The sequence below is a fragment of the Gigantopelta aegis genome, chromosome 11, assembly GCF_016097555.1.
Source record: "Gigantopelta aegis isolate Gae_Host chromosome 11, Gae_host_genome, whole genome shotgun sequence".
NCBI lineage: Eukaryota > Metazoa > Mollusca > Gastropoda > Neomphalida > Peltospiridae > Gigantopelta > Gigantopelta aegis.
In genome coordinates, this window is record NC_054709.1 from 95,093 (window position 1) to 115,092 (window position 20,000).

Here is a 20,000-nt window from a genome sequence, read left to right on the forward strand (position 1 = left end):
ATTCACAGCGCTGGAACTGCAGACGGGTGACGTGTGAGTCTGATAAAAAACCCACATTTAATAACTCGTTTTATTCTATGCATATTAACTGGAGAATAGTGACATTGTAACGTGCTGCTATTCGACGTAAATAGTGACTTGTTTCAAACATCATGGGTAAAAATACGAAACAATTCCTCTGATAGTTTAGAAATGTTGTTTTAGATCCAGCTGGAAAGCCTCTATTACTGGGCTCTGATTTGTGTTCCCACACCAGACATGTTTAATATACACGTATTATTTCCCACACGGTATGGCCATGTCAATCCTCGATAGTTTAGGTAAGGTGCGACTTTCTCTCTCTCTCTCTCTCTCTCTCTCTCTCTCTCTCTCTCTCTCTCTCTCTCTCTCTCTCTCTCTCTCTCTCTCTCTCGCTAGCTCGCTCTCTCTTTCTCAGTCTCGCTCTCTCTCACGCTCTCTCGCTCTCTCTCTCTTAGTCTCTCTCTCTCTCTCTCTCTCTCTCTCTCTCTCTCTCTCTCTCTCTCTCTCTCTCTCTCTCTCTCTCTCTCTCTCTCTGCTGTCTCCTCTCTCTCTCTTTTCTCTCGCACACACACACACACACACACACACACACACACATACACACAAACAAACATACACACCACAAACAACAGAGACACACACATACACACACACCACACACAGACAGAGACACAAGTACACAAACCATAGGCAGACAGACACACATACACCAAGACAGACACACACACACAATTATTATATGATTATTAGTGTAAATATAAAGCAACGATTCAAAATCTCCAACTTTGACCTTGCTTATGTTTCAGGGAACAGAATAAAAGAAACCTATGTGCCTGTATGAACTAGAGTTGGGCTGTATACCGTATATACCGTTCGGTATCGGTATCATGTCAATACCGATTTACCGTACCGAGCAAATTTCAAAATATTGAAATTTAGGTATTGAAAAATGTTATCCGCCATTTAGTAAAGCATTAAAAATATATCTGACGAACGCAAAATAGCTGAAAATGAGAAAGAGATGAGGGCCTTGTGTATGGAATTTAATTTTATTTAGATGAAATTAGCGGGTGAGACATGTATAACTCGAGCATGCATTTAAAGCTGAGTATACCGAAAATACCGCTCGATATCGGTATTGGCATCGGTATTGTATCAAAACCGAATACCGTACCGCTGGCAGAGGTAAATTACCCCAAAACTACCGATACCAAATCTGAAATTTCAATACTGCCCAGCTCTAGTATGAACCATATGTAAAGTGGAGGGGAGGGGGCGTAGGTAGGCATTAAGGCATACGCACTTTTTGTAAAAGATTATATACTTAGTAAGAGCGAAAAGTAAAAAGCGAGTAAATGTGGATTTAACCACCACCAGCCCTACCCCCCCCCCCCCCCCCACCCCCCCCCCCCCCCCCCCCCCCCCCCCCCCCGGTATATTGTACAGAATACAACATGTTTATATATAAAAACATATTAAACAAGTAATTACTTTTGTAAATGGTCAACCAGTCAGCCTAGCGGGTGTCTAAGCTTTACCCATGTATAAATGACAATATATAATATACATGTGTTTGCTACGTGCCGGTTTATCTCGTCTGTTACACACCATCCAGACGTGCCAATACAAAAGCCAACTGACCACCCATATGTATGTGAACACGCCAAGTCAAATGTACTTCAAAACCGGTATCCAGTCAGTACTAGAGGCCAGCATGATCCTTTCAACAGCCGTGAATAGCTTTGAATAGCTTTGAATAGCTCAGTTGAATCTGTAAGCCGACTGACGACATTAATAAATAAATAAATAAATGGCTCATATCAAGGGATCCTGCTCAGTGGACAAACCGGTCGCCCGGAGGTGGGGGGGGGGGGGGGGGGGGGGGGAGGGAGGGCTTTGGTCAGTGTTTAGTCACTGGATCAGTAGATGTTTATGGGTTTTTAACACTTTTAGGTCCATTACCTTAATTTGTATGTGCTATTGTAACAGAAAAATCAACCTCCACTGAGAGGATTCAAACCACGGACTCTCAGTACGAGAGTCTAGCGCTCTACCAACTGAGCTAATAGAGAAAATCTTACTAGCTATTTCCAGTAGGAGCACTTTGTAGCAACACTACTGCACTATATTTAGTCATTACTTGTTAACGACAAGTTGTTTGACAAATGAGAGACATATGCGGATGCTTTGTGGTTGTTAGCGGTTTGAAGAGTGTTACTTTAATTTTTGTTTCTCGATAATTCGTGATTACTGCGGTCATCAGCGAAATAGGTAAACTGAATAATATCCGCCGGGGTCTAAGTTCGAGGTGTACCTAAGTTTTGACAGAGCAGTTAATACCACAAGTCTTGCCATTGTTGATAAATGTGACTGTATTTGTTGCAAAATAAATGTAGTTTCATCTGGGCAAAAAGGTATGCAATTTTATTTCATCTTGTGGCACTGTGTCAAGTAGCCTTGTCCTTGAAACATGTATGTGGTACCTGTAAACAAATAGTACTACAATTTTATGCAAAACTAGGGGTATTGTAAAAACATCCGCTTATATCAAAAATGAGCCAAGAAAGATACCATTTTCTTCACTTAAAGGGACATACCCTAGTTTTTAAACACTAAGACATATTTTTCACTTTTAGAGCCGTTTATGATCACCGAAATCAAACATTACTAATATTTTATTGCTTAGATTATCCATCTCCGTACAACCGAAGTGTTTCTGGTCATCCTGGTGTTCCTAATACCACATAATGCATTTTTCATATTTTTAAAAACGCACGTGCGTCTGAGAAGTAACGGTTATTGAATCGCGTTTTAGTCTATTTTAGTGGGTTTTCTTAAAGACAGTGTCTGACATCCAATAGTCTATTGATTCATAATCGATGTGTCTGACATCCAATAGTCTATTGATTCATAATCGATGTGTCTGACATCCAATAGTCTATTGATTCATAATCGATGTGCTTGTGGTGTCGGTGAACAAAACAAACTAACTTTTTAATCATTGTTTTCCCCGTCCGAACGAGTGCCACACGACTGGTGTGTCAAATACCGTGGTATGTGCTGTCCTGACTATGGGAAAGTGCATTAAAAGATCCCTTGCTGCTAAGCTCGGAATAGTCCCGTTAACAGCAGGCACGGCGGAAGAAAGTAGACATTGGTGGGCTGACTGAGATCGAGGGCGCAAAGCAAAGTTTCTAGGGGGTTCGAGGGTATGTCTTAGGTTTACTACCAATAATATTTTTAATTCAGCCGTTCTGCCGTGCCTGAACAGTGAGAACCGTTCTGAGTGAGCGAGGCTCCACCAGCTCCCCCTCACCCCTCCGCTCCGCCGTGCCTGAACAGTAAGAACGGTTTTCAGTGAGCGAGGCTTCACCAGCTCCCCCCTGCTCCGCCGTGACTGAACAGTAAGAATCGTTTTCAGTGATCGAGGCTCCAGTAGCTCCGCCCCCCCCCCCCGCTCCGCCGTGACTGAACATTGACAGCCGTTTTCAGTGATCGAAGCTCCAGCAGCTCCGCCCCCCCCCCCCCCTGCTCCGCCGTGACTGAAGAATAAGAACGTTTTTCAGTGAGCGAGGCCCTATCAGCTCGTGATCTGTCCAATCTGTGTTCTTAGAGGAAAAGTCTGATCGGTTACAAGGAAGTAACCGACGGTTTTGTAACCTTATAGGTTTTAATATGTAACATTATATGTTTAAAACCACGTTGTGAGACCACCCTTTTATATCCTTTTGTCTGTAATTCCCAGAAATCCCCATTAAGGTCATCTTGACAGACACGCCATTAGTCATCGAGAACACGTTGCACCATGCAGCTTCGCGTCAAATTTAAAAAAATAAATAAAAAAATACTGTTTTTATTATTCTTAGTATTTGGAGATGGATCTGATTTCTTAAAGATAGGCAATCCGACACAGGGAATTGAAAAGGCTGCCCGTAGGCATAGCGGAAGCAAGTAGACATTGAGGAGGCTGACTGAGATTGAGGGCGCATAGCAAAGTTTCTAGGGGTTTCGGGGTATGTTCCCCCGTAAAATTTGTAAAACTAGATGGCCTGAAATCAAAGTGAAATACAATTTTCTGCATTCTACTAGTAAAATTCATCTCTGCCGTTAGATTTATTACGAGTAATATTGGTTATTCAGAATTATTGGGGGAGGGGGGGGGGATCCACCGTGCCTGGCCCGGTAGTATGTGTTTAGACGGAGATGACTCAGTGACTGTAGATCAATATCTGCATAGTTTACCAAATCTGACCCGACAATCTCAGTAGAATCGCATACAGTTGAGATACACTTTGACCGCATGGTTGGTGAAAAACAACACTCCTTGATATGGTAAAGTTTGTTTTATTTAACGACACCACTAGAGCACACTGATTTTTATCTTATTATCGGCTATTGGACGTCAAACTTTTTTTTGTTTTTTTTTAGAGGAAACTCGCTGTCGCCACATAGGCTACTCTTTTACGACAGGCAGCACAAACGTAGGCCTTTGTTGAACCAGTTATGGATCACTGGTCGGTGCAAGTGGTTTAACATCCACCCATTGAGCCTTGCGGACCCCTCACTCAGGGTTTGGAGTCGGTATCTGGATTAAAAATCCCATGGCTCGACTGGCATTCGAACCCAGTACCTACCAGCCTGTAGCCCGATGACCTAACCACGACGCCACCGAGGCCGGTCCTCCTTGATATGTTCCTAGAGCCTTAGTTCGAGTGGCTGCCTTGTGTACATCTCAGCTGTAGGATGTATACTACCAAATCAAAATTCCATAGACGACAATAGTAACTGGCTAAAACTGGTATCTGCAGCGTAGCAATCGACATAAACACCACGGATATAAATACTACCACCCCTAATCCTTAATGTGAATCAGAAAAAATGGGGGTCAAGCTGCCCATTTCAGAGATAACGGGTAGCGTCTATGACTACCCTAGTTCCTCACAAAGGTTTAGTACATTTTCTACAGGTACCCCATACATGTTTCAAGAACAAGGCTACTTGACACAGTGGTACTAGATAAAATAAAATTGCATACTTTTTTGACCAGATGAAACTATTTGTTTTTATAACCAACACGCTCACATTTATCACTAATCACAGGACCTGAGGTGTTAACGTTTCTATCAAAAGTTGGGTGCACATCGAACTTTGACCCAGGCGAAAGTTATTTGGTTTAGTACTACCTGAAAAGACACATTTGTTTGTTAGAATGCTTATTTTTTAGCAAGAAGCACCACGAGCTCATTACAACACACATTATTTCATATATACAAGCACCACGAGCTCATTACAACACACATTATTTCATATATAAAAGCACCACGAGCTCATTACGACACACATTTTTCATATATACAAGCACCACGAGCTCATTACGACACACATTATTTCATATATACAAGCACCACGAGCTCATTACGACACACATTATTTCATATATACAAGCACCACGAGCTCATTACGACACACATTTTTCATATATACAAGCACCACGAGCTCATTACGACACACATTATTTCATATATACAAGCACCACGAGCTCATTACGACACACATTGTTTCATATATACAAGCACCACGAGCTCATTACGACACACATTGTTTCATATATTCAAGCACCACGAGCTCATTACGACACACATTATTTCATATATACAAGCACCACGAGCTCATTACGACACACATTTTTCATATATACAAGCACCACGAGCTCATTACGACACACATTATTTCATATATACAAGCACCACGAGCTCATTACGACACACATTGTTTCATATATTCAAGCACCACGAGCTCATTACGACACACATTATTTCATATATACATGTACTAGACCTCTGTGAATCAATAGCTCAAGGCTTAATAATTACCTTGAACTTGGAAATGAACTAATCCATGCCGAATTCGATAGAAGTTGAACAATTTTAATTTAGTATTCCGACAATTTGAAACACTCGGAAAATAGGGTATTGTTTAGTACTAAAACAATTCCATTAATTCAGTACTCACAAACACGTAGTTAACTGAAATGTATGTTATTGTTGAGAAATAGTATGGTTAACCTTTTATTTTTAAACTGTTTTATTCAACTATATTTGTAACCATCTTTTAAAATGTGACTTTACCACATTTCTGCACGATTATATACTGAAACATTTAAACGATTCAAGGGATAAATATGGTTGATATTTTTAAAATATGAAAAACGTGTCTTAAAACCATATTCAATTTACACAATGCATAAATATTCTAAATGTGACAGTTAGCACCAATAAGAGCATAAAATAAAATGATATATTGTTGCTGCCACAATTCAAAACTCTACATCAGGGCTAGGAATGTTCCAGATGCATCCCACCCAAGCAGCCTGAAGTGACAAACAAACTGTGTAGTGGATGTTGTGCTCGGTCATTTTCTAGGCCTCTTTTATGGCGGCCATCTTGAAAAAAATCACACCCATATCGCTGCTAGCTGAACAACATTATAAAAGCTTACAACAAGAATGACATAGTATTAACACCAATTTCTGAAGGATATTTGTTGTAGACGTCGAGAAAATCAAATACATTTGTTGATTTTTTTTTGCACCTATGCACCATCCCACAGAAAGAGTAGTACATACCTTTGGCCTTTGATATACCAGTCGTGGTACACTGGCAGGAACCAGAAATAGCCCAATGGGCCCACCGACGGGGATCGATCCCAGACCGACCGCGCATCAAGCGACCGCTGTACCACTGGACTACGTCCCGCCCACCCCGGACTATGAAGACATCAAGTAAGCGCTGTACCACTGGACTACGTCCCGCCCACCCCGGACTATGAAGACATCAAGCGACCGCTGTACCACTGGACTACGTCCCGCCCACCCCGGACTATGAAGACATCAAGCGACCGCTGTACCACTGGACTACGTCCCGCCCACCCCGGACTATGAAGACATCAAGCGACCGCTGTACCACTGGACTACGTCCCGCCCACCCCGGACTATGAAGACATCAAGTAAGCGCTGTACCACTGGACTACGTCTCGCCCACCCCGGACTATGAAGACATCAAGCGACCGCTGTACCACTGGACTACGTCCCGCCCACCCCGGACTATGAAGACATCAAGTAAGCGCTGTACCACTGGACTACGTCCCGCCCACCCCGGACTATGAAGACATCAAGCGACCGCTGTACCACTGGACTACGTCCCGCCCACCCCGGACTATGAAGACATCAAGCGACCGCTGTACCACTGGACTACGTCCCGCCCATCCCGGACTATGAAGACATCAAGCGACCGCTGTACCACTGGACTACGTCCCGCCCACCCCGGACTATGAAGACATCAAGTAAGCGCTGTACCACTGGACTACGTCCCGCCCACCCCGGACTATGAAGACATCAAGTAAGCGCTGTACCACTGGACTACGTCCCGCCCACCCCGGACTATGAAGACATCAAGCGAACCGCTGTACCACTGGACTACGTCCCGCCCACCCCGGACTATGAAGACATCAAGCAACCGCTGTACCACTGGACTACGTCTCGCCCACCCCGGACTATGAAGACATCAAGCGACCGCTGTACCACTGGACTACGTCTCGCCCACCCCGGACTATGAAGACATCAAGTAAGCGCTATACCACTGGACTACGTCTCGCCCACCCCGGACTATGAAGACATCAAGCGACCGCTGTACCACTGGACTACGTCTCGCCCACCCCGGACTATGAGACATCAAGTAAGCGCTGTACCACTGGACTACGTCCCGCCCACCCCGGACTATGAAGACATCAAGCGACCGCTGTACCACTGGACTACGTCCCGCCCACCCCGGACTATGAAGACATCAAGCGACCGCTGTACCACTGGACTACGTCCCGCCCACCCCGGACTATGAAGACATCAAGCGACCGCTGTACCACTGGACTACGTCCCGCCCACCCCGGACTATGAAGACATCAAGCGACCGCTGTACCACTGGACTACGTCTCGCCCACCCCGGACTATGAAGACATCAAGTAAGCGCTGTACCACTGGACTACGTCCCGCCCACCCCGGACTATGAAGACATCAAGCGCCGCTGTACCACTGGACTACGTCCCGCCCACCCCGGACTATGAAGACATCAAGCGACCGCTGTACCACTGGACTACGTCCCGCCCACCCCGGACTATGAAGACATCAAGTAAGCGCTGTACCACTGGACTACGTCCCGCCCACCCCGGACTATGAAGACATCAAGTAAGCGCTGTACCACTGGACTACGTCCCGCCCACCCCGGACTATGAAGACATCAAGTAAGTGCTGTACCACTGGACTACGTCCCGCCCACCCCGGACTATGAAGACATCAAGTAAGCGCTGTACCACTGGACTACGTCCCGCCCACCCCGGACTATGAAGACATCAAGTAAGCGCTGTACCACTGGACTACGTCCCGCCCACCCCGGACTATGAAGACATCAAGTAAGCGCTGTACCACTGGACTACGTCCCGCCCACCCCGGACTATGAAGACATCAAGTAAGCGCTGTACCACTGGACTACGTCCCGCCCACCCCGGACTATGAAGACATCAAGTAAGCGCTGTACCACTGGACTACGTCACGCCCACCCCGGACTATGAAGACATCAAGTAAGCGCTGTACCACTGGACTACGTCCCGCCCACCCCGGACTATGAAGACATCAAGTAAGCGCTGTACCACTGGACTACGTCCCGCCCACCCCGGACTATGAAGACATCAAGTAAGCGCTGTACCACTGGACTACGTCCCGCCCACCCCGGACTATGAAGACATCAAGTAAGCGCGGTACCACTGGACTACGTCCCGCCCACCCCGGACTATGAAGACATCAAGTAAGCACTGTACCACTGGACTACGTCCCGCCCACCCCGGACTATGAAGACATCAAGTAAGCGCTGTACCACTGGACTACGTCCCGCCCACCCCGGACTATGAAGACATCAAGTAAGCGCTGTACCACTGGACTACGTCCCGCCCACCCCGGACTATGAAGACATCAAGCGACCGCTGTACCACTGGACTACGTCCCGCCCACCCCGGACTATGAAGACATCAAGCGACCGCTGTACCACTGGACTACGTCCCGCCCACCCCGGACTATGAAGACATCAAGTAAGCGCTGTACCACTGGACTACGTCCCGCCCACCCCGGACTATGAAGACATCAAGTAAGCGCTGTACCACTGGACTACGTCCCGCCCACCCCGGACTATGAAGACATCAAGCGACCGCTGTAGCACTGGACTACGTCTCGCCCACCCCGGACTATGAAGACATCAAGTAAGCGCTGTACCACTGGACTACGTCCCGCCCACCCCGGACTATGAAGACATCAAGTAAGCGCTGTACCACTGGACTACGTCCCGCCCACTCCGGACTATGAAGACATCAAGTAAGCGCTGTACCACTGGACTACGTCCCGCCCACCCCGGACTATGAAGACATCAAGCGACCGCTGTACCACTGGACTACGTCCCGCCCACCCCGGACTATGAAGACATCAAGCGACCGCTGTACCACTGGACTACGTCTCGCCCACCCCGGACTATGAAGACATCAAGTAAGCGCTGTACCACTGGACTACGTCCCGCCCACCCCGGACTATGAAGACATCAAGCGACCGCTGTACCACTGGACTACGTCTCGCCCACCCCGGACTATGAAGACATCAAGTAAGCGCTGTACCACTGGACTACGTCCCGCCCACCCCGGACTATGAAGACATCAAGTAAGCGCTGTACCACTGGACTACGTCCCGCCCACCCCGGACTATGAAGACATCAAGTAAGCGCTGTACCACTGGACTACGTCCCGCCCACCCCGGACTATGAAGACATCAAGTAAGCGCTGTACCACTGGACTACGTCCCGCCCCTTGAGCGTATTATGATTAAACAAATTGAATACAAATATATTATAATACAATTATATAACCAACACTGGCTGGTTTTAAAGACCGTTGTACGGTCTTAGGCCACCGTGATATCCCGTTCTCTCACTAAGCGCTAATAGTAACCATTTGTGCAGGACAGCGTGCTTAAACCTTTCTTAGTTACAAACACAATACCACACTGAAACGAAAATATATATGGGTGACAAAACCATCTCCTACTTACGCATAGAACACCCCGTTCTAGTTTGTGGTCCACCTGCCCCAGTCCTTGTCACCAAGTTTACACCAAGTTGAATTCACAAAATCCTTCAATCACAAACAAATACGAATGGACACAACGATCACACTTGTTTTCCCGTTTTGGCAGACGCACAAACGATTGCCGCGTTACTGTTGTAGTTTATAATTACATATACTAAACTTCACCGCCCTTTGCTAAATTATAATATTATAATATTACAGCCAATTAGAATCAGCGTGTTTCAAGCCCTGGCTACCCGCTCACGTTATCACGCCTACCGTACCAGCAGACGTAAAAAAAACACAAAAAACACTTGATATACGTCAGGTTTCGTTCAGGCTTTTGAAAGGTCCTGTCATTGTGAAATCTTTCTACCGAATAAATAGCTTTGAACACTTTACTCAGCCATACACGTATATGTACACGCGGTGTAGTCATTGAAACGCCATTGTGACAGTTTTGACGCGATCTTTGTTTGGCGACTGATAAAAGACTACTGTTGTGTGTCGGGCCATTCGGTACACAGACTTTCTTTCACGAGAGGCTTTATCCTTTGAAAAGAAAGTAGTGAGAGAGAGAAGTGGAAGATAATTTAATATAAGGTCAATGAGCCGTAAAAGATGTTGAGTAAGCTGCAAAGGGATGTAACTCGTGACGATACTCGGCGGTACAAAACATTTGAGCTTGTATTTCATATATGTACATGATGGGCTGGGCTGCATATGTGAAATTTCTACTTTATGAACTTGGATTTATAGAAGCCTGGGATAATGTAAGAACTGGGCTGCATATGTGAAATTTCTACTTTATGAACTTGGATTTATAGAAGCCTGGAATAATGAGGATATATCCTATTTATCTCCCCAAGTAATCAAACAACGCCTTAGAGATCAGTACTTACAAAATACGTTAGCGGAGTTATCTACATTCTCACGTCTATCAATGTAGGCCTACTGTCATTATAAACAAGATTATATTTTTGAAAATGACTTGAATATTATTTTTATATTGAAGTTTCGTATTTCACTGTTTAATTTTAAATGTGGTGTGTTAAATATTAATATCGAAAATGGGACATTTGAAAAGATTCCAAGAGAACAAAGAATCTGTTCAGTTTGTAATATGAATACTATAGAGAATGAATATCACGTTTTGCTTGTATGTTCATGTTACAGAGAACTAAGAACTAAGTCTCTAAAGAAATATTATTGTACATGGCCTTCGATTAATAAACTTATAAATATGTTGTCATTAAAATCCAAATATGAGACACTGCAGTTAGCTAAATTTATTTATTTTTCTATGCAACGTCGGCCGATTTTAACATGACAATCCGTGTTTCTCCTTTTATATATATATATATATATATATATATATATATATATACACAAATTGTTTACTGTTTAAGCTAGTTCATATTTTATTGTATGTAAGGCAATAAGTCCATATATACAAGAATTCGTATATTGATATATTTTGGGACCAGTTGTCCAAACGATTTGCCGGCTGTTTTACAAACACAAAATGGAAACATTTATTTTTATACATAAAAGACTTGAACCATGTGTTGCGAAATGTATATATTCTGTTTCAGCCGAACGCTGATTATAGCTGTGGCAAATAAAGTGATTAATTGATATTATTTGCTAAAAATCACAACTGAAGTTGCTTTCGTTGCTGTGCTTATTTAGTACCGGTACTTGAAACAAACGCAGATGGTGACAGACTCGTTGCTTCTACAATACTAGATTTAGTAAACAATATGTAAGCTGTTAATTAAATTTAAATGATCTGTGTATCTTAATATTGTTTCTGCATTACTGGGAAGGTGATAAAATGAACGATAAAATGTCCATAAGATCATCAAATAAACAAAGTAACCAATAGTGGGCTTTTCCACAATTCATTAAATATGTGTGCCGCGGGTTTTCTCTGATGATTACGTATGAGAATTACCTAACGTTTGACATCCAATAGCCGGTGATTCATTAATCAATGTGTTCTAGTAGTGCCGTTAAACAAAACAAACAATTACACTTGTCATTAAAGATGGTGTCAGAAAAACGTTTTCTATTCATGCTTGGAGTGAAAATTTACAGTTTGTTTCCTTTAACGACACCACTAGAGCATATATATTTAATATAAGACATGACATATTCAGCTTTTGGAGATACCAATGCCAACCTGAAGCTCCGTGTATACCTTAGTTCAGGAGGATGCCATATCTACAAACACTGGCTCCAGTCAGGAGACACTATGTATAGCTTGGCTTCAGTCAGGATGCCATGGAAACACTGGCTCCAGTCACTATGAGGATGCCATACAACTACAAACTACAAACAGCTGGCTCCAGTCAGGACAACATTCAGAGGATGCCATATCTACAAACATTGGCTCCAGTCAGGACAACATTCAGAGGATGCCAGATCTACAAACATTGGCTCCAGTCAGGACAACATTCGGAGGATGCCAGATCTACAAACACTGGCTCCAGTCAGGACAACATTCGGAGGATGCCAGATCTACAAACACTGGCTCCAGTCAGGACAACATTCGGAGGATGCCAGATCTACAAACATTGGCTCCAGTCAGGACAACATTCAGAGGATGCCATATCTACAAACATTGGCTCCAGTCGGATGCCAGATCTACAAACATTGGCTCCAGTCAGGACAACATTCGGAGGATGCCATATCTACAAACATTGGCTCCAGTCAGGACAACATTCAGAGGATGCCAGATCTACAAACATTGGCTCCAGTCGGATGCCAGATCTACAAACATTGGCTCCAGTCAGGACAACATTCAGAGGATGCCATATCTACAAACATTGGCTCCAGTCAGGACAACATTCGGAGGATGCCATATCTACAAAAATGTAGGCTACAGTCAGGATGCCATATCTACAAACATTGGCTCCAGTCAATCTACAAACATTCAGGCTCCAGTCAGGACAGCCATATCTACAAACATTGGCACCCACGCGTGGTTCAGGATGCCATATCTACAAACATTGGCTCCAATAGGATGCCATATCTACAAACATTGGCTCCAGTCGACTTAATGCCATATCTACAAACATTGGCTCCAAATGTCATTACAGGATGCCATATCTACAAACATTGGCTCCAGTCAGGACAAATTATGCCATATCTACAAACATAATGGCTCCAGTCAGGAAATATACATATACGTTTCCAGATCTACAAACGTTAGTGCCATATCTACAAACATTGGCTCATCTACAAACATCCAGTAGGATGCCATATCTACAAACATTGGCTGTCGATGCCATATCTACAAACATTGGCTCAAACAGGACAAAATACCACAATGCCATATCTACAAACATTGGCTCCAGTCAGGCCAACGTTACTCGATCTACAAACATTGGCTCCAGTCAACAACTTCAGAGGATGCCATATCTACAAACATTGGCTGTCATGCCATATCTACAAACAATAACGTTCAGTCAGGATGCCATATCTACAAACATGGCTAAAGTCAAGACAACATTCACAGGATGCCAAACTACAAACAATCAGGATTTAAAAAACAATAATATATATATACATAAAATACTCGGATTATCTACAAACATTGGCTCCAGAGGATGCCATATCTACAAACATTGGCTCAAGGATGCCATATCTACAAACACCTTCGCTGCCAAGAATTGCATGTACTATAAAGAAATAGACAAACATACTACTACTACTACACACCTTCGCTGTGGGCGATGAACCGTATAGGATGATCCACACTATTACATACAAACGTTGGCTCCATCAGGACAACATAAATGGATTGGCTCCAGTCAGGCTACCACTCAGGATGCCATATCTACAAACATTGGCTCCAGTCAGGCAATTAGACATGCCTCATCTACAAACATTGGCTCCAGTCAGGACAACATTCAGAGGATGCCATATCTACAAACATTGGCGCCTCAGGATGCCATATCTACAAACATTGGCTCCACGTTTAAGGATGCCATATCTACAAACACCTCAGAGGATGCCATATCTACAAACATTCCAGTCAGGACAACATTCAGAGGATGCCATATCTACAAACATTGGCTTCAGGACAACATTCAGAGGATGCCATATCTACAAACATTGGTTTAGTGTGTTTCAGTGAATGCCATATCTACAAACGTATTGGCTCCAGTCAGCATTACATTCAGAGGATGCCATATCTACAAACATTTTTCCACATTAGGATGCCATATCTACAAACATGGCTCCAAAACAATCAGAGGATGCCATATCTACAAACATTTATAACAATTAATAGGATGCCATATTAGTCAAACATTGGCTCCAGTCAGGACAACATTCAGAGGATGCCATATCTACAAACATTGGCTCCAGATAACGAACGGATCATATCTACAAAAGGCTCCAGTCAAAGGCAACTGCAAGTCAGTCAGGACCAGTATACAAACATTGGCTCCAGTCAGGTGTCACTGTCTACACTCAGCGCTGCAGTCGGTCCTGACTCAGTCAGGACCACGTGGCTACCAAACATGGCTCCAGTCAGGACAACATTCAGAGGATGCCATATCTACAAACATTGGCTCCAGTCAGGACAACAGTCAGAGGATGCCATATCTACAAACATTGGCTCCAGTCAGGTCAACATCAGAGGATGCCAATCTACAAACATTCTCAATACAAACATTGAGAATATGCCATATCTACAAACATTGGCTCCAGTCAGGACAACATTCAAGGATGCCATATCTACAAACATTGGCTCCAGTCAGGGCCAAATCAGAGGATGCCATATCTACAAACATTGGCTCCAGTCAGGACAACATTCAGAGGATGCCAGATCTACAAACATTGGCTCCAGTCAGGATGCCATATCTACAAACATTGGCTCCAGTCAGGACAACATTCAGAGGATGCCAGATCTACAAACATTGGCTCCAGTCAGGACAACATTCAGAGGATGCCAGATCTACAAACATTGGCTCCAGTCAGGACAACATTCAGAGGATGCCAGATCTACAAACACTGGCTCCAGTCAGGACAACATTCAGAGGATGCCAGATCTACAAACATTGGCTCCAGTCAGGACAACATTCAGAGGATGCCATATCTACAAACATTGGCTCCAGTCAGGACAACATTCAGAGGATGCCAGATCTACAAACATTGGCTCAGTCAGGTCAGGACAACATTCAGAGGATGCCATATCTACAAACATTGGCTCCAGTCAGGACAACATTCAGAGGATGCCATATCTACAAACATTGGCTCCAGTCAGGATGCCATATCTACAAACATTGGCTCCAGTCAGGACAACATTCAGAGGATGCCATATCTACAAACATTGGCTCCAGTCAGGATGCCATATCTACAAACATTGGCTCCAGTCAGGACAACATTCAGAGGATGCCATATCTACAAACATTGGCTCCAGTCAGGACAACATTCAGAGGATGCCATATCTACAAACATTGGCTCCAGTCAGGATGCCATATCTACAAACATTGGCTCCAGTCAGGACAACATTCAGAGGATGCCATATCTACAAACATTGGCTCCAGTCAGGATGCCATATCTACAAACATTGGCTCCAGTCAGGATGCCATATCTACAAACATTGGCTCCAGTCAGGATGCCATATCTACAAACATTGGCTCCAGTCAGGATGCCATATCTACAAACATTGGCTCCAGTCAGGACAACATTCAGAGGATGCCATATCTACAAACATTGGCTCCAGTCAGGACAACATTCAGAGGATGCCATATCTACAAACATTGGCTCCAGTCAGGATGCCATATCTACAAACATTGGCTCCAGTCAGGATGCCATATCTACAAACATTGGCTCCAGTCAGGACAACATTCAGAGGATGCCATATCTACAAACATTGGCTCCAGTCAGGATGCCATATCTACAAACATTGGCTCCAGTCAGGACAACATTCAGAGGATGCCATATCTACAAACATTGGCTCCAGTCAGGACAACATTCAGAGGATGCCATATCTACAAACATTGGCTCCAGTCAGGACAACATTCAGAGGATATCTACAAACATTGGCTCCAGTCCAGTCAGGATGCCATATCTACAAACATTGGCTCCAGTCAGGATGCCATATCTACAAACATTGGCTCCAGTCAGGTCAGGATGCCATATCTACAAACATTGGCTCAGGATGCCATCTACAAACATTCATTCAGGATGCCATATCTACAAACATTGGCTCCAGTCAGGATGCCATATCTACAAACATTGGCTCCAGTCAGGACAACATTCAGAGGATGCCATATCTACAAACATTGGCTCCAGTCAGGATGCCATATCTACAAACATTGGCTCCAGTCAGGATGCCATATCTACAAACACTGGCTCCAGTCAGGATGCCATATCTACAAACATTGGCTCCAGTCAGGATGCCATATCTACAAACATTGGCTCCAGTCAGGATGCCATATCTACAAACATTGGCTCCAGTCAGGATGCCATATCTACAAACATTGGCTCCAGTCAGGACAACATTCAGAGGATGCCATATCTACAAACATTGGCTCCAGTCAGGATGCCATATCTACAAACATTGGCTCCAGTCAGGATGCCATATCTACAAACATTGGCTCCCAGGACAACATTCAGGATGCCATATCTACAAACATTGGCTCCAGTCAGGATGCCATATCTACAAACATTGGCTCCAGTCAGGACAACATTCAGAGGATGCCATATCTACAAACATTGGCTCCAGTCAGGATGCCATATCTACAAACATTGGCTCCAGTCAGGATGCCATATCTACAAACATTGGCTCCAGTCAGGATGCCATATCTACAAACATTGGCTCCAGTCAGGACAACATTCAGAGGATGCCATATCTACAAACATTGGCTCCAGTCAGGATGCCATATCTACAAACACTGGCTCCAGTCAGGATGCCATATCTACAAACATTGGCTCCAGTCAGGATGCCATATCTACAAACATTGGCTCCAGTCAGGATGCCATATCTACAAACATTGGCTCCAGTCAGGATGCCATATCTACAAACACTGGCTCCAGTCAGGATGCCATATCTACAAACATTGGCTCCAGTCAGACAACATTCAGAGGATGCCATATCTACAAACATTGGCTCCAGGTCAGGATGCCATATCTACAAACATTGGCTCCAGTCAGGATGCCATATCTACAAACATTGGCTCAGTCAGTCAGAGGATGCCATATCTACAAACATTGGCTCCAGTCAGGACAACATTCAGAGGATGCCATATCTACAAACATTGGCTCCAGTCAGGACAACATTCAGAGGATGCCATATCTACAAACATTGGCTCCAGTCAGGATGCCATATCTACAAACATTGGCTCCAGTCAGGATGCCATATCTACAAACATTGGCTCCAGTCAGGATGCCATATCTACAAACATTGGCTCAGACAACATTCAGTCGGATGCCATATCTACAAACATTGGCTCCAAACATATCTACAAACAGTCAGGATGCCATATCTACAAACATTGGCTCCAGTCAGGATGCCATATCTACAAACATTGGCTCCAGTCAGGATGCCATATCTACAAACATTGGCTCCAGTCAGGATGCCATATCTACAAACATTGGCTCCAGTCAGGATGCCATATCTACAAACATTGGCTCCAGTCAGGATGCCATATCTACAAACACTGGCTCCAGTCAGGATGCCATATCTACAAACACTGGCTCCAGTCAGGATGCCATATCTACAAACATTGGCTCCAGTCAGGACAACATTCAGAGGATGCCATATCTACAAACATTGGCTCCAGTCAGGATGCCATATCTACAAACATTGGCTCCAGTCAGGATGCCATATCTACAAACATTGGCTCCAGTCAGGATGCCATATCTACAAACATTGGCTCCAGTCAGGACAACATTCAGAGGATGCCATATCTACAAACATTGGCTCCAGTCAGGACAACATTCAGAGGATGCCATATCTACAAACATTGGCTCCAGTCAGGATGCCATATCTACAAACATTGGCTCCAGTCAGGACAACATTCAGAGGATGCCATATCTACAAACATTGGCTCCAGTCAGGGCCATATCTACAAACAGCTCAGGATGCCATATCTACAAACATTGGCTCCAGTCAGGACAACATTCAGAGGATGCCATATCTACAAACATTGGCTCCAGTCAGGATGCCATATCTACAAACATTGGCTCCAGTCAGGACAACATTCAGAGGATGCCATATCTACAAACATTGGCTCAGTCAGTCAGGATGCCATATCTACAAACATTGGCTCCAGTCAGGACAACATTCAGAGGATGCCATATCTACAAACATTGGCTCCAGTCAGGACAACATGGCTCCAGTCAGGATGCCATATCTACAAACACTGGCTCCAGTCAGGATGCCATATCTACAAACATTGGCTCCAGTCAGGATGCCATATCTACAAACATTGGCTCCAGTCAGGACAACATTCAGAGGATGCCATATCTACAAACATTGGCTCCAGTCAGGATGCCATATCTACAAACATTGGCTCCAGTCAGGATGCCATATCTACAAACATTGGCTCCAGTCAGGACAACATTCAGAGGATGCCATATCTACAAACATTGGCTCCAGTCAGGTCAGGATGCCATATCTACAAACATTGGCTCCAGTCAGGACAACATTCAGAGGATGCCATATCTACAAACATTGGCTCCAGTCAGGACAACATTCAGAGGATGCCATATCTACAAACATTGGCTCCAGTCAGGACAACATTCAGAGGATGCCAGATCTACAAACATTGGCTCCAGTCAGGACAACATTCAGAGGATGCCATATCTACAAACATTGGCTCCAGTCAGGATGCCATATCTACAAACATTGGCTCCAGTCAGGATGCCATATCTACAAACATTGGCTCCAGTCAGGATGCCATATCTACAAACATTGGCTCCAGTCAGGACAACATTCAGAGGATGCCATATCTACAAACATTGGCTCCAGTCAGGATGCCATATCTACAAACATTGGCTCCAGTCAGGATGCCATATCTACAAACACTGGCTCCAGTCAGGACAACATTCAGAGGATGCCATATCTACAAACATTGGCTCCCAGGATGCCATATCTACAAACATTGGCTCAGGACAACATTCAGAGGATGCCATATCTACAAACATTGGCTCAGTCAGGACAACATTCAGAGGATGCCATATCTACAAACATTGGCTCCAGTCAGGACAACATTCAGAGGATGCCATATCTACAAACATTGGCTCCAGTCAGGACAACATTCAGAGGATGCCAGATCTACAAACATTGGCTCCAGTCAGGACAACATTCAGAGGATGCCATATCTACAAACATTGGCTCAGTCAGACAACATTCAGGATGCCATATCTACAAACATTGGCTCCAGTCAGACAACATTCAGAGGATGCCATATCTACAAACATTGGCTCCAGTCAGGATGCCATATCTACAAACATTGGCTCCAGTCAGGATGCCATATCTACAAACATTGGCTCCAGTCAGGACAACATTCAGAGGATGCCATATCTACAAACATTGGCTCCAGTCAGGACAACATTCAGAGGATGCCATATCTACAAACATTGGCTCCAGTCAGGATGCCATATCTACAAACATTGGCTCCAGTCAGGACAACATTCAGAGGATGCCATATCTACAAACATTGGCTCCAGTCAGGACAACATTCAGAGGATGCCATATCTACAAACATTGGCTCCAGTCAGGACAACATTCAGAGGATGCCATATCTACAAACATTGGCTCCAGTCAGGACAACATTCAGAGGATGCCAGATCTACAAACATTG

General features: G+C 44.3%; 1 protein-coding gene across 1 annotated transcript in view; it reads right to left on the minus strand.

Moving 5' to 3' along the window:
* Positions 1-10,490, minus strand: part of LOC121385187 (carbohydrate sulfotransferase 11-like) — a 36,569-nt gene extending 26,079 nt beyond the window's left edge. The window contains exon 1 of the mRNA XM_041515758.1: positions 10,157-10,490. The gene's annotated coding sequence lies outside the window, so the exon portion shown is untranslated. The remainder of the gene's footprint in view (positions 1-10,156) is intronic.
* Between the last annotated feature and the right edge of the window lie 9,510 nt (positions 10,491-20,000).